This window comes from Moschus berezovskii, chromosome 16 (assembly GCF_049115385.1).
Source record: "Moschus berezovskii isolate FMDL1 chromosome 16, NW_MosBer_1.0, whole genome shotgun sequence".
NCBI lineage: Eukaryota > Metazoa > Chordata > Mammalia > Artiodactyla > Moschidae > Moschus > Moschus berezovskii.
This window is the reverse complement of record NC_142475.1, coordinates 32,727,736-32,740,180: the sequence shown is the minus strand read 5'-3', so window position 1 is coordinate 32,740,180 and position 12,445 is coordinate 32,727,736. Positions and strand designations below refer to the sequence as shown.

The 12,445-nt window shown below is 35.3% G+C and overlaps 1 protein-coding gene across 15 annotated transcripts in view; it reads left to right on the top strand.

Annotated features, from left to right (window-relative positions):
• The window catches only part of TRPS1 (transcriptional repressor GATA binding 1), a 280,216-nt gene that overhangs the window by 133,782 nt on the left and 133,989 nt on the right, over positions 1-12,445 (top strand). The window lies entirely within an intron of this gene.

Genomic DNA, 12,445 nt, shown 5'->3' with positions numbered 1-12,445 from the left:
TATATTTTTACGTGCCAAGATTATTACATTTATACTTCTTTCCTGCTTTATCCAATGGGCATATAGTGTTTTCTTTCCTTGAAACATTAGGATAAAACATGTCAAATTCAGAATGACTTGTAGAACAAATACAATTATGTTAAGAGCTGTTATATTTCTGAAATTAAATAGCATCCCAACTGTTACTTACAGACATTGAATGCTGATTTGATTGCTAGAGGAAAGTCACTGATTGGTATAAGGTTTTTATGTTTTTTTGTTTGTTTGCATTGCACTTTTTGTAGGTAGCAGTGATTCTTATTCAAAACATATTGCAAGTGACTTTCAAATATTTATGTATGCATGCATGTGTTTATACATAGATATGTGTGTATTACATGAAATGGTTTAATTATATATCACATATATATATTTCAATTTGTGACATTTTTTTTTCTTTTGAAAGTTACTTTTGCTTACTCTTGGCATTTTCTTTTTTGGGCCTTTTTTAAATAGGGTCTGGCATATCAGTAATATCAGGTCAAGTTTACAGTTTGGACTGTTCCAAATGCTTTTTCGTTTTTCCTTGAGGGAGGGATGGTAATAAATAATAAAGGTATTATCATGTCATTGTTGTATATATATTTTTTCAGATTAGAAAATGTATTGTTTTCAGGTTTATTGTATGTATTCTGTGATATCTGGAGATAAAAGAATCAAAATTGGTGAAGTGAGTTGTAATATGTGTATTTCACTTATACAACTTCACATTCACTTTCACTTCTTAGAACCTGTTCTTGAAATAGTGAAGCCATTTGTCCTAAAACTAACTTTGAATAATGGATTTATAGTGTGTAATTAAAATACACTTTGAGGTTGATTATTGAGAGATCATTGGTTATTTGGGTTATTTTCATAAATCCAAACTGAATCACCTACAATATGCATAATGAAATGACTACTGAGTTTTAATATAATCATTATAGTAAGTGTAGAATATTATATAGATATGTTCAGTTGTTTTTATTTTGGCTTTAGTTTCAAATAGTTTCAAGAGTGAAATAACTGACATCACAATGTTTTAGGACATTTTAATGACTACCTGTTCTTTAAGATTGTTCAATAGTGTCTAACGTTGAAGGCCCTTAGATATAGTAAAGAAGAGATACGGATTATGTAGATAAGAATTAGAAACACATTAAAAAAAACATAGCGTTAACTATTGAATAGTTTTGAATTCCTTGACCATCCAGTCAAAGTACTACTGAATAGAGGATAGAAAAGTATAATTCATGTGGTTTAATCACACAGGTTACCACCCTGACATCAGTAGAAGGAACTTTAATATCAGATCCACAGACAGCAGTATCTTAGGTTTCTTAATTTCAGTATCCTTGCTCATCAAAATTGTATTCCTTATGTTGGACTGCATGTGATAGAAGTAATTTCTGACGGAGTGAAAAATAAAGCGAAAGCATTGTAAGGAAATACTTTCTCAAATTATGCATAAGCATCCACTTCAGAAATTACGTATAAGAACTGCAAGTGATGAGATTGATAAAGGGGATTTTGTTTGGAGAATTCTCATAAAAAGCAGTTGTTAAAATTCTCTCACCTTAAGGGACAATACATAAGCATCTGGATATCATGTATTCTTTATATTTTAAAACGAATGTATTTAATGGTGGGAACTTTTCTCCTCCTTCTTCTCTGCACTGTTACCCTTCTCCTGCTCCTCCAGTTAGGTTCACTTACTCATAAGTTCTGAAGTCTTTTTGTGGTTCACAAAAAGCGAAAACCAAGAATCCCACAGAAGTTACACTTTCCTGTAGAATGAAGTGACTGTAATAAAATGAGTCATTTGAACTAATACAGATGTTAAAGCGTTAGTGGACTTTAGTGACTCTGTCAGGCAAAAATGGCTAAAAAATGGTTTAAAAATGGTTAGGTTCATGTTGGTATAAATACCAGCATGTTAGTGTAGGTAGTGTCCATTTAGTGGATTTTCTGAGGTTGCTGGATGCCTGTTAATTTTATTGAGTAAAATAATACAGTACAAATTTTAGCTACTCTTTTCAGGTATAATTAGAAGAAATTCTTCCCATACTGCAACATTAGCTACAGCAGTAACTGGCATCTCAGCTGATTCTGGGGAGACACAGGAATGAGAATTCAGTGCCTTCCTAACATTCCCACATGTGTGCAATCCAGCATCATCTAGGTCATGATTACAGAGTTCCCGAGGACCAGATGGGAAAGTATGTTATATATTAATGTTAGTTATCAAATCTTCATGGCAATCCCATGACTTAGATACTACTACCCCATCTTACAGATGAAGGAAATGAGGTCTGGAGAAGGCAAGGGACTACTTGGTAATGGGCTGGAATTTGAATTTGAGATTGGGTACCAGATCTTTCCTCTTAAGCGCCAGTTTCTTCTGGTTCCTTCCTGTCGTTACAGCCACCAAACTGATGCTTCAGGGATTAAGAGGTATTCTTCTATTGGCCTGCAATTTCCTTTAAATCATCTGATAACTTAAGAGGATTTATTTCATGTTTAAAGCACATTTTTAATTCATATTGTCTTGATAAATTGTAAGTAATGATTTGAAAAGAAAAAAATCCATGGCCTTCCTGTTGAGGATATTTGCATTTTCATGTTTTATTGTTAAGGCTGCTGTCAGTACTATGTTGAACATACATGCCTGGTTGCTCAGTAACAAATGACTCTTTGCAACTGCATGGACTGTAGCCCCCCGGGCTCCTCTGTCCATGGAATTTTCCAAGCAAGAATGCTGGAGAGGGTTACCATTTCCTCCTCTAGGGGATCTTCCTGAACCAGGGATCCAGTCTCATCTGTTATGTCCCCTTCATTGCAAGTAGATTCTTTACCACTGAGCCATCAGGGAAGCCCATGTTGGATAGACAGGAACATCTAGAACATGCTGTTAGAGCAGTTTCAGGGAAATCATTCTTCAAATTGTTGTCAGAGAAAAACCTGAGGATTTTATAAGATGAGTAAATGATCAGCACACTGATGAGAGGGCCATTTAAAAAAATCCAAAAATAAATTTTACTCATTGTCTTGCTGCTGCTACTGCTGCTAAGTCACTTCAGTCGTGTCCGACTCTGTGTGACCCCATAGATGGAAGCCCACCAGGCTCCCCCATCCCTGGAATTCTCCAGGCAAGAACACTGGAGTGGGTTGCCATTTCCTTCTCCAGTGTGTGAAAGTGAAAAGTGAAAGTGAAGTCGCTCAGTCATGTCCGACCCTTAGCAACCCCACGGACTGCCGCCTACCAGGCTCCTCCATCCATGGGATTTTCTAGGCAAGAGTACTGGAGTGGCTTGCCATTGCCTTCACATTTTCTTGAAGCATCATTTCATTTTTGCTTCATTTTAATTTGACCTTCTCATGATGCCTAGAAAGAGAAAAGACTTCTGGCCTCAGACAAGTTACTAAAATGCATCTTAGTGAAGGAAAAAGTAGGTTCACCATTTTTCAATTTGATAAAGAGCCTCAATTTTTAAAATCTTTATAGTATAAAATATTTTTGATACTTCTTTGCATAAACTAAAATCAAAGACATAGTATTTAAAAAAACCAACACAGTTCTTTCAGAGAAAAAATCATAGATGACTAAAAAATTAAAAAAATGAAATTTTAAGCAGTGTTTGAAAAGTTAATGACTTGGCAGTTTTTAAGTTATACCTTATCTTCAATGAAACAAAATTTACAAAAACTTGATATTAGATGTGGATGTTCATAATCCAGGGCTTCCCCAATGGCTCAGTGTTAACGAATCCACCTGTCAATGAAGCAGACCTGGGATCAATCCCTGGGTCTGGGAGATCCCCTGGAAAAGGAAATGGCGACCCATTCCAGGATTCTTGCCTGGGAAATCTCATGCACTGAGGAGCCTCACAAGCTACAGTCCTGGCTTTGCAAAAGAATTGGACATGACTTATCAGCTAAAACAACAAAATACATAACCAACAACAAAAGCAACAGAACTCACATAAACTAAAATTTAATCCTTATCACCTCAGTGTTGTATCTTAGCATCTTTGAAGCTGTGTCCTTATCTATAAAACCAATCCTGTCTCCATAGGAGATGACAGTGGAAATAGTAACAGTTGTACAACTTGCTCATTTTCCCCACACGCTTCTACTGCTGTCGAAACTATCCCGAGCCTTTTATTTTTTTTTCTCTCTCCCCTTTTGGCCTCCACATCCCTTAGGATGTCACCCTGCTTCAAAAACTGCTGTAATGACTTCATGACATTGTTTTTGTCAAGCTTCAAACTTTTGGAGAGTATGGATTCTCTGTTTTTTGCAGGTAATAAATAGAAGGGAGAGGTTTTGTTCTTGGATTTTGTTCAGTAAATTGAAAAGAGTAATAACTAGAGCTGGTGCTTTTCCTGGTGGAACTATGATTGTTTTGGAGGAGGTCATATTGTGAGACTGAAAATTGTTTAATTATAGCATTTGACAGTCCTCTCGTAATAATAATAGTTAGTATTTATATAGCCTGTTTCATCTTCAAAGCATTTCCTAAGCACTAATTAATTCTCACAACATGCCTGTGAGGGTGGGTATCATCATCCCCATTTGACGGATGAAAAATTGATGCAACCAAGTTAAGTGTCTTGCCATAAGCCATTCTGGGAAGTCAGAATTTAAAACCAGGATGCAAACGCAGGAGTAGCTGACGCCTAAATCCCCTTCCTTAGCCCTGAATTAAGCCTCCTCCCTCTTCCTCCCCATCTTCTCATTTTTTTTTTTTTTCAGTCCTGGAAAGGACTCCGTGTGATGTTTTCCTTTTCAACCTTCCTCTTTGAGAGTAGTTTTTTTAACACTGCCCCAGAAATAAATAAATCATCTTAGTATAACAGCTTTAAAGACCTAATATGTCTAATCAGGATATAAATATTTCGGAAAGTCAGGAAATGAATTAGGTTTGGGTGCAAGAAAGGATTCCAAATTACATTTTGTCTAATAAATATTGCATCTGTAAACAGTAAAAGTAATGATAGTGATTAGTTAACAGTATCAAATAAAACGTGCATTTAAAATGAACCTGACCGGGCATTTTTGTGTCATCCTGACTGATGTGTACACAGTCCATTCTTTGAAAAATCAAGGCACTCATTTGAATTGTAAATTGCCAACATTGTAGACTGTAAATTGCAGTAGTCTTATTGTGCTGAGATGTGACAAATTACAAATGGAATATTGGCTGGGCTTCCATATCGTGCATTTCTCCTCCACTCGCTGCTCCTATCACCATTAATCTCTTTTGCAGAAGCCACATGGAGAATTGTTCTGGACGTGGAAAGGACATTAAGTCGCATTGTTGGCTTTTGCAGGGTTCTGGGTGGCTTCTCTGACCTCTAACTTTTCATATTGGTGTAATTCAGTACAGTGCTACTCATGTTGGGCCCTGCTGTGTGTGCATATAAGAGCTTCTGGCACAGTTTATGACTGACAGCTCACTTAATAAATATTGTGTTACAGTCTAGAATTTTGGCTATAACGTGTCAAATATGTCTTAAAATGGAATATGGTCCTTAAAAAAATCCATATCAGAATGATAAACTGTATCAAGGACAGGTAGATTCTTAGTCCAGTCTCTCATTTTACAAGTGAGGAACCTGAAGTTGAATGCTCTTTAATAAAGATTAATTTTTGGATATGAGGCCACCTATGTAACTGTCAGAGCTCAACAGTGTAGTGTTTCCAAGTGGAATGCTTGACCTCTGGACCTATTTAATTTTTCTAATTGTGAACTTGTCATCTTAAAACACAAATAATTTGTGCATGTAACTTTGGAAGTGTGTCCATATATAGAAGTTACACTTTAGCTGGGCGATATGAAATGCTTCTACTGCCTTGGCATCACCCATGAAAATTGGTTGTGCTAGAATAAAGATTATCATAACTTGTTTTTAATGGTTCATAGTGAAAGTGCTAAGGTATATTGAGTGAAAGTGAAGTGGAAAAGTTTGCACTATGATGATAAAGAAAGATACATATTAAGTTGATACACCTCCCTTTAGCCAGTGCTCCCTAGATCTGGTGGCCACACCACATGCTGAGTACCTCCAGGTAGAAAACTATATTCTCTAATGTAATCTACATATACTTCCGGTACCTCTAGTTGACTTGTGTGTCCACCGAGAGTCAGTGGGGTAGTTCCAAACCTGTTAGTGCTTTGGAACTTGTTATCCTATTTACATAGATAAATAGTATATGAAGTTATGACATTTAAGAATGAGAAGAAAGTTCTTCCATGACTCCAACAGCGAATGCTTTAGAAAGAGTTAATAAAGTATATCACTTGAAGATTCAGATTGTGGGTATGATACAATTTTAAAAGAAAGATTAGGTAAAAAATCATAAACATTTGAAGATCTTAGTGGACCCATTATATGCATGGATTTATGTAAGAAAGATAACTTGGCATTTAATACAAAGATTCGTGCAAAATATATTTTATGTGTTCTAGCGTATGACAAATGATTTAATTGAATATTGTAAAAACCGATTAAGATACAAAATAATACTATATATATGGCACTTATAATGATTCCTCACTTTAACTGACTTTTTTTAACTCTACTGATCAGTCAGCTGGTGAAGTGACTTCTACAGTTATTGGTCTTATTCATGCATATAAAGTCAACAGTCTTCAGTTGGTTGTTTTGAGAGTACTTAGTTTTATATTACTGATTTTTAAATACCCTTTGATATTTTCTACATTTTCTTACAAATTATATACTTTCCCAGCAGTATTCTGCTGTGATTATAGCATTTGTGTGTTTTAGAATATTGGTGTTGATTAGTGTGTCTGTTATGCAGTGTTGCTATTTTGTACAAAAAGATGTTAATATTTCTTTCCTGATGGGAGTTCATAATCCAGGAGACATACAACCAGATGATAAATTCTAGATTTTGAGAGATGAAGCGAGATTGGCAGGCTGAGGAACACAGCAGACACTCTTGCAGTCGAGAAAGAAATGGTGTATGGAATTTGCCAAATAGTACCCAATTCTCTTTAAACAGAAGAATAATCGACAGACTTTGAGGAGTGAAAGAAACGTGATTCCTGGGAGCAGGTTTTCAAATGCTTCATGATAGGCCCTTGAGACGGGATGAATTATCCAGGAAAATGAGAAATTGGGAGAGGCTGGGATTGGACCTAAGGATTTGAAAATGATGGTGAAAATGGTTTATTTGAAGCTAAAAAAGATTGAATTAGATTCCAGAGGTTTTTTGTTGTTTTGGTTTTTTTTAGCTTTACATTAGAAACTAGAGTGAGCTTGACCCTGATTCCGATCACCTTTCCTGGTAACGTTTGTTGATACTTTGCCAGTGAATGAACCTCTTGTGAACAGCTCTCTGCGGATGCATTGTCTGCAGTGGAGTGATGGAGGACCCTCTGATTCCCTTTCCTTCTGTTTCCAGTATCTGACACAGTATAGGCCGGCAGTAAATTTCACCTGAATGCAACAAGTCAGAATCTAGAGAACTGTTTTAACATACTTACTTTTAGGTTGACTCAGTTTTAACACGATGTGATATTTATAGGCATCTATAATTCACTGTATATGCATTTGTTTTTTCTTTCCCTTGTGGTTTGCTTTGATGTAGATCCTCATGGTAAGTGAATGCTTTACTTTTTTGATGTTGTGTTGGCAAGATTGGTTGAAAAAACAAAAGCTTAAATGTAGAAGAACAGAGTCTAAACTCTAGATCGTCTGCCTCTTACTAGCTCAGTGACCGCAAATAGGTTACTTTGGATTAATCGTCTGTAAAATGCGAGTTATTATTCCTGCTTTTCAGTATTTTTTAATACTTACAAATAGAAATGATTAAATTAGAATATTACAAGGCATATGGTATCCGGCACATAGTATGTTCTCTGTAAATGTTTTCTGATTCTAAATATTGCTCTCAGAAAAATGAATACATTTCAGAAGGAATATTTGGAAGCTCATTTTTTTATTTTCTGAAATTGTGGAGAATTTGACACAATTCCACTCTTAAACATTACTTCCTCATGGTCATTTACATAATTGTATTTTCTTCCTTGTGATTTCATATATATATATGTGTGTGTGTGTGTGTATATTTATATAAGAAACTTCCTATGAAATCATAAGGAGATAATACAATTACATATATGTATATATATATATACATACACACACACATTCATACATATATATGGCAAAGAAAGGCCTGAAATACTGAGAAGTACAAAATGGCAATACTGTTGCAATTCATGAACATTTCCCAAATTTGCTGTCAAGGCAGTCTTTAAAATGTGCTATTTGTGTATCCTGTTCATAGAACAAACAAAATAATACTTAACAATATAATAATATACAGTATTAAATCCCCCTGGGAAAAAGTTGGTTTTAAATACTTTGAAAAGAAACTTTCAAGTTAGTGATTTACACAGTTAATTATAAACAACAAGACTTGTAATTAAGTGTTGCCATTTCGGGTGGAATTGGTTTCACCCATCACTAATCCGTCTATCCTTGTCTTTGGCCTTTGAGAGATTACAGGAAAATGCACACGATGAAAAGTTTAACTTGTCAAGTATAAATTTAGATGCAAAGTCCGGAATATCAAATACCACAAGTGATAATTATCACCACCTGGAAATAATTTGTACCACTGAGTTAGTAAAGAATTCTCCCTTTCTGCTGATGGAGAGTATTTAACCTCCTGATCATCGAAGCACTCCCTGCAGTTTACAGTGATGTATCTTGTGGTTCATTCCCAGTAGTCAACATAGCACCAAGCAATTAGTAGAACACTGGAGGATAAGTGTTAGCTTTGTAAAATGTGACTGAGATTAAACCAGGAGCAAATTAGAAGCAAGGATGATCAGCAGTCCAGTGTTTTAAGTTAAACTGAAGTCCAGCCAGCTCAGTTACCTATTACTTGAGGTGTCAACAAAGCCTGGACCTTTTGTTTAAACAATGAATAAATAAAAATTTAAATAGCTGGATTTTCTGGATTATACCTTAACATCTTACAGACACATTTTCATCTATATTAAAAAAAATCTTGTTGAAGTCATAAGATGTGCTTATTTTATAGAAAAGTCGCAAAGCATGGAGATCAGAGAATATTTTTTATAAGAAATAAATATGGATTTTAAATCCATTTTGCATAGTTGACCTGAAAAGGGGAAGTGTTAGTCACTCACTTGTGTCCAGCCCGGCCCTTTGCGACCCATGGGCTGTAGCCTGTCAGGCTCCTCTGTCTGTGGAATTCTCCAGGCAAGAATACTGGAGTGGGTGAGCAGCCAGGCCCTTCGCCAGGGGATTTCCCTGACACAGGGATCGAACCCAGGTCTCCTGAATTGCTGGCAGATTCTTAACTCTCTGAGCTACCAGGAAAGCTCCATAGTTGACCTACTTAGACTTACTCCAGAGTTTGGGACGCAAATGTTTTTAATTCCCTGATGGCTTTTTATATATGATTGAGTTTCTTTGCTTTATTGAATTTTTGTGATTGTTAATGGGATTTCTGTATAGCACTCTGTAAGCAGAGATGATTTTGAAATTTTTGACTGCTTGTGTTTAACAAGATTTGATTTCCATTCTCAAACATTTACATGTATAATTATGAGAACACATTTTATTTAACACAATATAGTAAATAAAATGAATCATAACTATGAACATTTCCAAAGGCATTTGTTGGATAAGATTTTATAAAAAGAAAAACTAAGCTACATGTAGACTTATGAGTGGAAGAACTTAGGTGTTTGAAGTTAGCTTCCCAGTTGGTTTGAAATTATAGATTTTTTAAAAGAAGTCATCTAATGGAAAATTTAAAACAGCTTTCATTTGTCTAATGAGAGAAGATAGAAGAAAGTCAGATCTGTGTGAGCTCCTTCTGTAGCTCTGTAATAACATTTTATTCATGATATATGATGTGATGTGGAAACTTCTTTGCTAATGTGTCAGACTAAATTGACTTTTCTCCAAAGGCAATTTATAATTTTATTTTAATAGATTTTAAAGGAAATACCTTCACAGTGTAAAATGCAGACCTTTGAATGTGTGTTAATATTTTTAAAAATTATGAAATATTAAAAATACATTTATTTCTTAACAATGAAAAGGAAAGAAACTTCAGCTGTGTTTTGTAAGCACTCACTTAACTTCCAGACATTACAATAAAATGCAGCCGTTATTGTTTGTTGTTCAGTCACTAAGTTGTGTCTGACTCTTTGCTTCCCCTTGGACTGTATCATGCCAGGCTTCCCTGTCTTTCACAGTCTCCTGGAGTTTGCTCAAACTCATATCCATTGAGTAGATGATGCCATCCAACCATCTCATTCACTGTCACTGCCTTCTCTTGCCCTCAATCTTTCCCTGCATCAGGGTCTTTACTAATGAGTCAGCTCTTTTAATCAGGTGGCCAAAGTATTGGAACTTCAGCTTTAACATCATCATATTAAGCATCAATTTGGATTATATTCATGACCAGATTGATTGGAAAACTAGAATAACTTAATACTGACTTTTATATTGATTAAAATAAGGAAACAACACACACAAAAGTACGTTGGTGAAAATGTGGAGTAGTTTGAAACTATGTAAATGATATTTTACAGTCCTGTGAAGTGCTATTTTATGGTAACTTAGGTTAACTTTTTAAATATGCCTTAAAAGTTCAAGGTTCAATGAACTGCATTATATAAATATTTGCTTTTTCCTGTTTCGTGTTCCTGTATGCATTTGAGTGGTTTTGGTAGCAAATACCTTAGTACTTTACCTTTAGTTACCACAGTGATTTCATATTTTGAATAAGAATTAATCTGATTTTACTCTTTTGTGTGTGTTTGTCGCTCAGTCCTGTCCAAACTGTTCCAACCTCATGGACTGTAGCCCGTCAGTTTCTCTTTAGAATTTAATTTTAAGAAATTCTGTTATGACAGGAAATGATAGATTTCCTGACTGTATGTATCTATTTGTGTAATAGTGGGTAGTGTAATCCCTCAAAGTGAAATGTGAAATTTTGGGGTTTGAAATACTACTCACACTCATATGCTGCACTTTCTGAAATAACAGTTAAGATTTAAGATGAGCTGAAGTACTAACTTTATCTTATATTCAAAGCAGGTGAATCAAAAGTCTTGGCTCTGATGTATGATACGTTTTTATGCTAGATATATATTTTTTTTAATTTCTTTTTCACCTTCTAAAACCTCAAACGTTGATTTTGGGGAGGCAGCAGGGGAAGTTCCTAGTGAATTTTTAACTTTATAGAGAGTATTTCTGTCTTACTTAAATAATGTTTAGAAATAGTAATTGAGAAAGAATATATAACGCAGTTTATTTCTCCACATTACTCTCCTTCGGATTCAGGTCCCACCAGCTAGTATCATGTCTTTGACATTTTCTGAAATTTTGTGGTTGATTTACTTGCAATATCTTGGTCTGTAGAAAAGAGGCAAGAAAGGGATTGACTTTTGAGGCATTATCATTTTTTCCTTTTACATAATACAAAGCATATATGGAAAAATGTTTTTATCTTCAAAATTCTTTTGCTGTATGTTATAGACTGAATGTTTGTGTCCCACGTAAATTCATATACTTAAGCTGTAACCCTCCCCTTACCCCAATCATGTGATGGTATTTGGAGATAGAGCTTTTGGGAAGTAATTAAGGTTAGATGTGGTCACGAAGGTGGAAAGTGAAAATGAAAGTGTTTAGTTGTTCAGTCCTGTCTGACTCTTTGCAACCCCCATAGACTATAGCCTTACCAGACTCCTCTGTCTATGGGATTCTCCAGGCAAGAATACTGGAGTGGGTTGCCATTCCCTTCTCCAGAGGATCGTCCTGACCCAGGGATGGAAACCTGGTCTCCTGCATTGCAAGCACATGACGGTGGGATCCTGGTCTAAAGGGGTTAGTGCTTTTTAAAGAAGAGACTCAGAGAGCTTGCTATTGCTCTACATGGGTGCCTATAAAGGAGAGGTCATGTGAGCACAGAAGCAAAAAGGCAGCTGTCTATAAGCTGGAGAGAGAGTCTTTACCAGACACTGAACTCTGTCGAATCTTTGATTTTGGACTTCCAGCCACCAGAGAGGTGAGAAAATAAGTTTCTGTTGTTTAAGCCACCCAGTCTATTGCATTTTTAATGGCAGCTTGAGATGACTAAGATACCATGTTCAGAGGGAGTTTAAAATGAAAATTTTAAGTTAACAAAATAATGTAACTATTTTTGCTAGTCAGGAAAAAAAAACTATATATGTAGTTGGTAGGAAACTTTTATGTTTTTTATTCTAATTATGTAGGCATTATTTTCTCTTAACAATTGGACACTTAAAATATTTTATCTTAACTTAATCACTGTCTTTTGGAAACCTATTTTCAAAAAGACAAGTTACATGTAGGAAATGGGGTCCTTCAAATTTGTCACTGTTCAC